Genomic DNA, 12001 nt, shown 5'->3' with positions numbered 1-12001 from the left:
ACAAAATGAAAATTTAAGCTAAGTTTAAGCAATTTTTAAAATAATTCAAAATTTAAAGCCATAAGACCAGTAACTACACATAACACAAGGGTAAATGACCTTGAATAAGTGATGAACCTCTATGCTTCCCCCTCCCCATTTGTAAAATTAGGCCTCAACTATATCATAGCTTTCCCAAAGGGTTTATCTTTAAGAGGCAGGAGGTGTAGCAGGGATAAGGATCTCCTAAGCCCTCAAGGCAACAACAGGAGGTATCCATTACAAGCACAGCGGATGATGCTCTATCACCTCAACATCAGCTTTAACAGCTAGCTAAAAAGTAAGCAACTGTCAAATCTTTTCAGTGGAGCTGATGGAGAAGTTTACAAACCACATGCTAAAGGAGTATAGCCAGGCAGATGAAATTGGTACTGACTGGTCCAGAGTGATGATATGGTAAAGCTGAGTGGTTGGCTTCTGACAGGAGCAATTAATACCCTTAAATCTCTCGTCTTCTCTGTTTAAGTGGCATCCAAGACAGCTGCAATGCTGCTATCACACAAACTCTCAAATTAAAGCTTCATCTTTACTTTCACATCATTTTTAATGTTGGGCTCAAAATCATTCACATTTTTCTAAAGGTATTACATTTTGTCGATAAAAAAGGATGAGCCTTGGGCTTCCCTGGTGGCGCAGTAGTTGACAGTCTGCCTGCCGATGCAGGGGACACAGGTTCATGCCCCGGTCCGGGAAGATCCCACATGCCGCAGAGCGGCTGGGCCTGTGAGCCATGACCGCTGAGCGTGCGTGTGCTCCGCAACAGGAGAGGCCCAACAGTGAGAGGCCCGCGTACCGCAAAAAGGCTCGGAAAAAAAAAGCTCGAAAAAATGTTTTAAATGTATCACATATTTATTTATGCAAATGAGGCTTCTCTTTGATGATGACTGTCAACAATTTGGAGATTGTTAAAATGCATGTAGCCTTTTCAAGCATAAAACCGACATAAACCTGATTACAGAAACAAGCTCAAATTCATTAAACTTTGAAAATATTTTTAAATGAAAAAGTTTACTATTATCATCCCTTATTTTATCAGGATTATGCAAAATGTCAAATGCTCCTTTTCCATTTCACTCCAGTGTACCATAAAAATCATCTGCTAGAGGTGGCCCTCCTATTAATTCAAACACTTGAGCCTAACCATATACCACGTACATAACTTTAGATGCTATAGAAAACACAAAAGTAAACACTGATCTCAAGGCGCTTAACAGAATACAGAATTTACTGTAATGCTTGCAACTAAGGCAACTGTATATAAGAACTGGGAGAAGAGAGGTATTTAAAATGCTGATTCCTGGGAATTCCTTGGCTATCCAGTGTTTAGGACTCTGAGCTTTCACTGCCGTGGGCAGGGGTTCAATCCTTGGTCAGGGAACTAAGATCCTGCAAGCTGCGCAGCATGGCCAAAAAAAATAATTTAAAAATTAAAAGTAAATAAAATGCTGATTCCTAAGCATCATCCTACACCAAGAGAGTCAAAATATTTAGGGAAAGACAACAGGACACTGCATTTTAAACTCTGGAGGTGGGCTTCCCTGGTGGCACAGTGGTTGAGAGTCCGCCTACCGATGCAGGTGACACGGGTTCGTGCCTGGGTCCGGGAAGATCCCACATGCCGTGGAGTGGCTGGGCCCGTGAGCCATGGCCGCTGAGCCTATGCGTGCTGAGCCTCCGCAACGAGAGAGGCCACAACAGTGAGAGGCCTGCCGCAAACAAAACAAAACAAAACAAAAAACTCTGGAGGTGATTCTTATGCATTTTAAAGTTAGAAAACCACTGACTTTACAAATAGCTCTGGGATTAGTTTAAGAAAAGTATAGCTTGAGGCAATCTCTTGCTACTAAGATAAGGAAAGCCCCTCCCACTGATTCCTTTTTCTCCCCTTTATTTCTTTCAGCTGGACCAAAGACAAAGACATGTCTGTAAAGACACTTTGGTTTCCCATAGCAACCTTAATAGTTACCACCTAACTTGCTCTACGTTTAAGTACCAATAAGTACTTTAAGAAGCCAAATAGACCAGACCAAAGGCTATCAGTTTATTGAACCCCCAACTTCCAGTATTAAAAATACATAGAATTGTGAGGTCTACTAATACCAAAGTCTGACTTTGAAAATTCCCAAGTCTTAAAAGTAGCAGCCTGATTAGAAGAAGCTGAGTTGAGCCTTCTTCTCTCATTCATTTTCTCCAATTATGGAAATGTTCCACAACTGCACTGTTCAATGTGGCAGCTACTAACCACATGTGGCTACTTGAAATGTGGCTAGGGTGACTAAATTTTTAATATTTTACTTAATTTTAACTAATCTTAGTATAAAATTAGGGACTTCCCTGGCGGTCCAGTGGTTAAGACTCCACGCTTCCAATGCAGGGGGCTCAGGTTCGATCCTGGTTGGGGAATTAAGATACCACATGCATTGTGGTGTGGCCAAAAAAAAAAAAGGCCACATGTGGGTACTGTTACCATAATGGACAAAGTTGCAAAGTACTAATGGCCCATATAAATCAGGGAAATGTATGTACTCTAGCATCCAGAAGCAACCATTACTAATTTTCCCAGATGTCCCACTTCTTCCTTTGGTTTTAAGAGAGCTCACTATTTTCTACAGAACTTCATGACCAAGTAAGCACTAACTTAAAACAAAATACATACCCTGATATTTAATATTCCTCCAGGAGGCAGGGACTCTAGATTTACACTGCACAGTTCCAAGCCATTCATCCAAAATGTTGGCTCACTTATTAAAATTTCAGTTATAATTACTGTGTACATAATAGGATAACTTATAGGAGCATAATCACAACAAACACTTAAATACTAGAATTGTTCTAAGCATTTTACATACAGTTGACCCTTAAACAGGGGTTTGAAATCAGAGGATCCACTTATTTGTGGATTTTTTTCAATACAGTACTATATCCAAAGTTGTTTGAATCTATGGATAAAAAGAGCCAACTGTAAAGTTACCCATGAATTTTTGACTTCAAAGCTGTTGGTGCTCCACCTCTCATGCTATTCAAGGGTCAACTATATTAGTTTATTTAAACCTGATAACTCGTTGAGGAAGATATTATCTCAACTTTAAAGTTTAACTTGCAGCTACTAATACAGTTGTGAAGACATGATAATAATAGAGCAATAGATGTATGATTTTTAAAACTTGTATTATAACTTCAAAATCAATATTTTAAAGAGTCTAATTGTTTTGGGGTTCTTTTTTGTGTTTTTTTTGGGCTGTGTTAAGTCTTCGTTGCTGCACGCGGGCTTTCTCTAGTTGCTTCGTTGCGGTGCGCAGGCTTCTCATTGCAGTGGCTTCTCTTGTTGCGGAGCATGGGCTCTAGGCACGTGGGCTTAGTAGTTGTGGCACACTGGCTTAGGCCGGCTTAGCTGCTCCACAGCATGTGGGATCTTCCCAGACCAGAGATCGAACCTGTGTCCTCCTGCATTGGCAGGCAGATTCTTAACCACTGTGCCACCAGGGAAGTCCCTAACAGTTTTAATGCCATTTCCTGATATAAATATCTCCAACCTTACAGAAAGTGATGAATAGTAAGAGCTTTAGGCCCCTAAACCCCCATCTCTGCACTTTGTCTTTTAACTCATTTCTTTTTCATCCAGGAAATGACCAACTCTTTATTTTTTTAAGATTTACTTTATTATTTATTTATTTTTTGGCTGCTTAGGGTCTTAGTTGCGGCACGCAGGATCTTCCGTTGAGGCATGCAGGATCTTTTGTTGCGGCGCGTGGGCTTCTCTTCCGTGGTGTGTGGGTTTTCTCTCTAGTTGTGGCGGGCAGGATCCAAGGTGCATGGGCTCTGTAGTTGTGGTGCGCAGGTTCCAGAGCATGTGGTCCCTGTAGTTTGCGGCACACAGGCTCCCTAGTTGATGCCTGCGAGCTCAGTGGCCCCGAGGCATGTGGGATCTTAGTTCCCTGACCAGGGATCCAACCCACGTCCCCTGCTTTGCAAGGTGGGTTCTTTACCACTGGACCACCAGGGAAGTCCCAGACCAACTGTTTAAAACGTATCAACTGAGAACTGCCTAGGTATCCATCAAAAGGGCACTGGTTAAGTAAATCATAAAATGGAATATCATTTAACACTAAAAAAAAAAAAAGAAGCTAGAAAGGTTGGAAATATCTATTAGGGTTTTTAAAAACAAGTGACATGTGTATGTATGTCCTTATATGCAGAGTATCTAGAAGGATACAAATGGTAACCATAAATGAAAAGTTAGATGAAAGAAGCTGAAAAGGAAATTGAACTTTTTTCCCCCACTGATAGAAAAGTAATTTTAGGGCTTCCCTGGTGGTGCAGTGGTTAAGAATCTGCCTGCCACTGCAGGGAACATGGGTTCGAGCCCTGGTCCAGGAAGATCTCACATGTCACGGAGCACCTAAGCTCGTGTGCCACAACTACTGAACCTGCGCTCTAGAGCCCGCAAGCCACAACTACTGAGCCCACTCACAACTACTGAAGCCCATGCACCTAGAGCCCGTGCTCCACAACAAGAGAAGCCACCGCAATGAGAAGCCCACACACCGCAACGAAGAGTAGCCCCCGCTTGCCGCAACTAGAGAAAGCCCGCGCGCAGCAACCAAGACCCAACGCAGCCAAAGAAAAAAAAAGAACAGAGAAAAGAAAACTTAGGTCAATAAAGTTTGTTTATTTGCATATTCTAAGGTTCTCTATACAGAATCCCAATCTATAGAGGTCTGAACCTCAGTCACTGTGCAGAAGAGTTAATTTAACATAGAAGGCCTGAGGCTGCTATACTTAGGGAGGCTTGCCAGGTTGGCTCTTGGCTGGTGTCAGAATTTGGATTTTGAGAGAACGAATTCCCACTCCCAGAACTAATAAAGAGTGGCTCACTGTGCCTAAACTGTACCCAAAAATGTGGTTTATGTTGAACACCTGCTTTCCCTCTGGGAACCTGGAATTTTGCTATGTGGTAGGCAGAAGGTGCCTACATGACCAACCTAGGCACTGAGTTTCTAATAAGCTTCCCTGCCAGGAGACATTTCATACACATATGCTGTCACAATTGCTGGAGGAATTAAGTAGGTCCTGTGTGACTCCACTGGGAGAGGCACTAGGAGAGGCTCATGCTTGGGAGAATGAGCCTAGTTTTCTCTGGACTCCACCCCATATGCATTTTCCCTTTCCTGATTTTGCTTTGTATCCTTTTGCTGTAATAAATCATAACCCTGAGTACAACCATATGCCAAGTCCTGTGAGTCCTAGTGACTGAACCTGAACCTGGGGATGGTAGTCCTGGGGGACCCCCCCCCCCGCAACACACTCATCCTGTTACTAGCCAAGAAGAAAAGCCTTCTGAAGGTAACTGGGACTCATTTTGTGGGTTTCTTCTCTAGTATGTGCAGAATCCATTTCAGAATTTTGCATTTTATCATAAAGACAATCCTGGAAGCTATTTGGATTGCCTTAGATATGTTTTAGGGAATAGGGAAGTGGCAGAGTCTGATTAGGTAATCATCAAATCTGTTTCCTCTTCCTGGATAAACAGCTAGACTATATTTCTCAGCCTCTTGCACAGGTGTAGCCAACAAACTAAGTTATACCCAATGAAATGTAGGCCAAATATGATACCAGCCACTGGTCCATAAAACCTCCTACTCACGACCCTCTGGTTCTTTCACCAAGCACCAGCTATGAACAGAACTCCTAACACCTAGAGGAGGGTGGCACCAAAAGTTGGAAGGAGCCTGGGTTCTTGAATTACTGCATAGAAGGTAACCTAAATGAACACTCTCAATGAAAGTTATCTGAGGAAAGTTATCTGAGTATAAACATCTACTTTGCTAAGCCACTGATACCTTGGGGTTGTTTGTTACAACCCTAGCCTGCTTTTGCCTACCAAAAGAGGACATGATTGGGTGAAAACTTTTAGAAGTTACCCTTGACAATGTGAAACACTGAGAAAGAAGAGTAGGTCACAGAGAAATTAAGACTATCAGTGGGAAAAAGAAGTGAATGCACTCAAGAGGGAACTGCAAGGATTCTAAAACTGTGAAGAATAAGGAAAGAAGTGAATAAAGAGAAGGAATCAAACACACCTTTCCAGACTAAGCAGCTGGGTTCCACTCACTCCTGACATGAAACAACTGAGGAAGACAAAGTGTGAAGGGCAAGAAAGATAATGAGGCATGCCTGGAGTAAAGCATACAGATGAAATCCACTGGGCAGTTAGATTTACAGTCTGGAGCATGGAAAGTGTGGGTTGCTAATAACACATCTCAGTGTCATCAACATATAGATAGCAGCATGGGAGAACTATAGAAATGAGAATAAGAGAGGGCCTATAAAGTAGCAGTTCCCCAACCTTTTTTGGCACCAGGGACCAGTTTTGTGGAAGACAATTTTTCTACTGGGGGGTGGGAGGGATGGTTCAGGCAGTAATTTTGAGCAAAGGTTCAGGTGGTAATGTGAGCTATGATGGGGAGAAGCAGATGAAGCTTCTCTCACTTGCCCACCACTCAGCTCCTGCTGTGTGGTGGGGAGGGGTTGGGGACCCCTGCTATAGAGAGTCCTAAGGAAGCTTAGCACTTAAGGTGAAAAAAAAACCCCAAAACAGAGGAACTCAAAAACTAAAAACAGGGACTTCCCTGGTATGCACTGGTTAAGACTCTGAGCTCCCAAATGCCGGGGACCCGGTTCGACCCCTGGTCAGGGAACTAGATCCCACATGCATGCTGCAACTAAGGAGCCCACGTGCCTGCCTGCATGCCACAACTAAGGAGCCCAGGAGCTGTAACTAAGACCTGGCACAACCAAATAAATAAATATTAAAAAAAAAAAAACCCTAAATACAGAACTACTATATGATCCAGCAATTCCACTCCCAGGTATATGTCAGAAGAAAATTAAAACACTAGTTCGAAAAGATACATGCACCTCAATGCACATAGCAGCATTATTTATAACAGCCAAGATATGGAAGCAACGTAAGTGTCCATCAACAGAGGAACAGATAAAGTATATGTGCCCATTTATATACACACATATATAAAATGGACTATTACTCAGGCATAAAAAAAATGAGGGACTTGCCTGGTGGTCCAGTGGTTAAGACTCCGTGCTCCCACTGCTGGGGGTGTGGGTTCAATCCCTGGTCGGGGAGCTAAGATCCCACATGCCATGTGGCTCAACCAAAAAAAAAAAAAAGAAATTCTGCCATTTGCAACAACGTGGATGGACCTACAGGGTATTATGCTTAGTGGAATCAAAGACAAATACTGTATGCTATCTTATATGTGAAATCTTAAAAAAAACACAAACGAATATAACAAAACAGAAACAGATTCACAGACAGAACAAACTAGTGGTTAAAGGGTGGAGACGGATGGGAGAAGGGGCAAGACAGGGGCAAGAGATTAAAAGGTACAAGCTACTATGTATAAAATAAATAAGCTCTAAGGATATATTGTACAGCACAGGGAATACAGCCAATATTTTATAGTAATTTTAAATAGAGTATAACCTCTAAAAACATTGAATCACTACGTTGTACACCTGAAACTCATATAACATTGTAAATCAACTATACTTCAATAAGAAAAAAACAAAGGAAGTCAAAAAGGGAAATAAAGAGTGGACAGAGAGGTGGAAGAAACAGTGATTAATATCAGAAACCAAGGAGAGTCCTCTTCTTAATGGTAATAAGTAAAACCTAGAAACAGATAGCATCCCTAAGAGAGCTCCGAGCAAGAATCTTTGTCCACTGTGGTAGGCAGCCTCTAATAACCCCAATGATCCCTGCCTGGTATTTACTTACACCTTTAAGTAATCTGCTCCCCTTAAGTGTGGGCTGGACCTTAAATGTGGCTTCAAAATAAGAGAACAGAAAGCCATTTCCAAGATAAAGTTACAAGAAGACTGACTTCTGTCTGGTTTACCTCTCTCCGAGCCTGTGCTCTGACAGAAAGAAGCAAGCAGTCATGTTGTGAGTAACCCTGTGGAGAGGGCAATGTGGCACGGAACTGATATGTCCCAAACAATAGCCGGCAAGGATCTGAGACCTGCCAACTGCTATATGAGTAAGCTTGTACCCTTCAGACCCTTCTCACTACCCTTCAGACATGAGATGAGTATGGCCTGTGAATACTTGCACTGCAACTCTGTGAGAGACACTGAGTCAGAAGCATCTAGCCAGGTTGTGCCTGTGAAATAATAAAAAGCAAAGAAGCTTTAAACAGCTAAATTTGGAGGTAATTTGTTGTATAGCAACTGATAACTAATACATCCATAATAGTCTATGAAAACCATGGGGGAGAGATCTTATGACATACATTTGGCAGTATAAAAAAAAAAAGAAACTATTATAAATTATCAGAATTACCAACTAGGAGATCCCTAATACCTTCAAGACAGGGACGTTAGTGGTCACCAGAAGGCAAGCAAATAAAGAGGACAAAACCATCAGGTAATAAGACCAGGGCCTAGCTCAAGCCCCAGCCCCTCTGAAACCTTCCAAACACATCAGATTGTCTACAGGTTGATGTGCTGATCTACCTTCCCTTCCCTTCAGTATGCATGACACATACTGTTAAAATTTAATCACACTGTTCTCTATTGTTTCATGTGTATTATCCTTTTCATCAGTGCCTGGGGACATACTTTGGGTTTATTCCCTATCTCTTCTTTGCCACCACTCCCAAGCAAACAACCAGCTTTGCGGGCATCAAAAATCTTCCATAACCCTGCTAAATAAGTCCAATACCATATTCAATTTCTAGGTCCCTAAAATACAATTTGACTAGACTTAACAGAAAACAAAATGTAGTTGAAGTTTGGTAAATTTCTTCTACCTTCATCACCCATCAAAGGCGGAGATAATTTTCCATAATCTCATTTCAGGTTGGTTTGTCTTTAATTGTGATAGCATCACTATTTTATGTATCACTTACAAACTTTATTTGGCAGGTTTTTTTCTGACATGATACATCCCAATTTCAGAGTTGTTAAAATGTTAAAAATTTCTTTTAGAATCAGTGAAATATGGTATTCCTTTTCCATATGAGGTGTTTTCACATATGCTGTTGTAAAATTAAAATAATTTTAAGTAAACTTGTGACTTACCCCAACAATAGTTGGATAAAAGTTAAGTAAAATAACCCTGACAACAAATATGAACCCCAAAAGGGTATTTACTGGTATTTATAAACTAGAGGGCAATATCATCTCCAAAAGCATTTTGAAAGGGAGAGCCACTGGTATTCAATGAGAATTAGAGATGCAATAAACATCTTGCAAGGAAGGAGGACAGCACCACCAATAAACTATTCTGCCCAAACATCAATAGTGTCCTTATTGAGAAAACAGCTTCTGCATCCACTTTCTGCAAGGTGGGCCCTACATGCGAACACCTCAAGTTTGGCTTTCCACAAAGTTAATACAAAGCCAAGCACAACTTAAATCCACCAAATGGTAGGAAATAGTATGTGGCTAATGTGAAGTGGCTACCAAAACTTATCAGAGAAACAGTTTACACACTATTATGTATATTAACCTAGTCAAATACTTGTTGAGTACTTACTATGTGTCAGGTATTTGAGATACATCAGTGAACAGCCATGCATACATCCCTGCATTCCCAATGGGGGAAAGAAACAGTAATCATAAAAAATTATCAAGCATTTCAAGAGACACTAAGTACTATGGAAAAATAGCAAGGGTAAAGGTGAACCACACTGGGGGTGGGGAGGGCGGGAGGAGATTGCAAAGTAGGGTGGTCAGAGTAAGCCTTATGGAGAAAGTAGTATTTGAAATTTTAAGGAGCTGAGGGGTTTAGCCATGCACATATCTGAGAGAAGAATGTTCCAGACAGAGGGACTGTCAGTTAATGCAAAGGCTTCCTCAGAGAGTACATGGCATATGTGAGAAAAAGCATGGAGGCCAAGTGTAGGTGAAGTACTTAGTGAGGGGGAGAGTGAAGAGAGTAAGTTGGGGAGAAGGGGGAACATATGAAGAGGTATAGAGCAGGGCTAAATCCTGTAGGTGATAAAAGGACTTTCTTTGGCTTTTACTAAAGACAAATGGAGAATCAATGGGTGGTTTTGAGCAGAAGACACAATATAATTTTTAAAAATATAAGAATCACTCCAGATGATGAACTGAGAATAAACTACAGGGGAACAAGGGTAGAAAGCAAGGTAGATAATAGCACATTAAGAAGAAATTAGTGATTAAAACCCAAACACAGAAGAACCCTACAAAGCTATACACAAATATCCCAAAACAAGGTTACTATATTAAAGTAAGTTACCATACCAACGTTTTGCGGTTGCCAGAATCCTTTGAGGGCTTACTGATTGAAGAAGACAAAAATCAAAATGAAATACTTTCAAGTAATTTTTACATTTTACCTTTGGACAGACAACCTCAACTTCTGTAATCTTTGGTGTAACTGTCTGTTCGAAAAGGGAACAGGAATATTCCTAAAACATCCATGCCATAACAGTGGAGATATATACATGGTACACTTACCTCTTCATTACCTAAAGAACAAAAAGCACTAATATGAGTAATCCAAATCAAGGACATCCCCAAATTATGTATTACTGGGCTTAGAAAGGTCTAGTGCAAAGCTTTTTTTTAGAACCCAGCTGGCAAGGGATAAGGAAATATTCAAGAACATTATGGTCGACAGGTAATAAATCGGTTTGAAATGAAAGCTTTGCCAAGGATAAAAACAAATGGATCAAGAGTTGACTGGGACTTCCCTGGTGGTCCAGTGGTTAAGACTCTGCACTTCCAATGCAGGGGGCACAGGTTCGATCCCTGGGGTCAGGGAACTAAGACCCACATGCTGGGCGGTGTGGCCAAAAAAAGGGCAACAGAACCTTAATAGTAACTTTTAAAGCACATTTAATAGCCTTGTGTGGATAGCTTCACAATTTTATTTCACCTTATTTTACTTATTTACTTATTTTTTGGCCACTGAGCATGTGGGATCTTAGTTCCCCAACCAGGGATTGAACCCGCAACCCCTGAAGTGGAAGCAGAGTCTTAACCACTGGATCGCCAGGGAAGGCACTTCACAATTCTAGAAGAATTACTACAATCTGTACATCAGCATAGTTTAAACAATTGTTAGTATTAGCAAATAACCAATCATTTTTAAAAACTGAAAAGAGCCCAAAAAGCATGTTTACTCCAAAATCAGAAAAGAACCAAGTTCTTGATCTGAAATCAACTGAATATTCAGAAGCATCTTCCCAGTAGCATGTGTAAAATTATAAAGCTATACACTCTGTATTTAAAATAACTAAAAAATAATAACAGAGAGTACCCTTCTTAGAGCTACTTTATCTTAAAACTGTTAACTACACCAGAAGAAAACTTACTCAAATTATCTGTCACAATTCAATTTACAGTGCTGAAGAACATTTTAAAACTTAAGTCGCTCCATCCTTTGAAGGCCTCAATGGAAATGCAAGTATATTACACTGAGGTTAAGTAACGACCATTCCCAACAATTGCAAAAGACTATCTTTTTGTCAGACTAGAGTTTTATATTTTCACACTGAAGAGATGAAAAACTCAAATCTTGTGTCTTGTCCTCCAAAAATAAGTGGTTGATCATAGATTATTCTCACCTTTATGATGAATGATCAGATTCACAGAACTTTTCCTTGTACTGAATAGCAGTACGGAAAGACAGAATCACCATTAGGCTAGAGTAGGAAAACCTGGCCTAACATTAAACTTAAGGAAGTCACCTCACTTTCCTGGGCTTCAATTTCCTACAGATGACACCATAATTCTGTATGACTAGATTTCAAAGTTTAACCTTCTAAAAGATGTCAACAGAATTATAAGTATATAGCTCCAAGAAAAACAGTCTGTGTCCTCAAAAGAAAACCAGAGTGTACTGTTTTCCAAGAACACCATGTTCTATAAATCTACCCAACTGTAACAAATGAAGTATTATTCAATT

General features: G+C 40.6%; 1 protein-coding gene across 6 annotated transcripts in view; it reads right to left on the bottom strand.

The window, feature by feature from the left end:
• CNOT1 (CCR4-NOT transcription complex subunit 1) overlaps nucleotides 1-12001 on the bottom strand; it is a 98939-nt gene that overhangs the window by 83234 nt on the left and 3704 nt on the right. The window lies entirely within an intron of this gene.

This window comes from Monodon monoceros, unplaced genomic scaffold (assembly GCF_005190385.1).
Source record: "Monodon monoceros isolate NGI ecotype Baffin Bay Population unplaced genomic scaffold, NGI_Narwhal_1 Super_Scaffold_10, whole genome shotgun sequence".
Taxonomy (NCBI): Eukaryota; Metazoa; Chordata; class Mammalia; order Artiodactyla; family Monodontidae; genus Monodon; species Monodon monoceros.
This window is presented reverse-complemented; position numbering and strand designations above follow the sequence as displayed.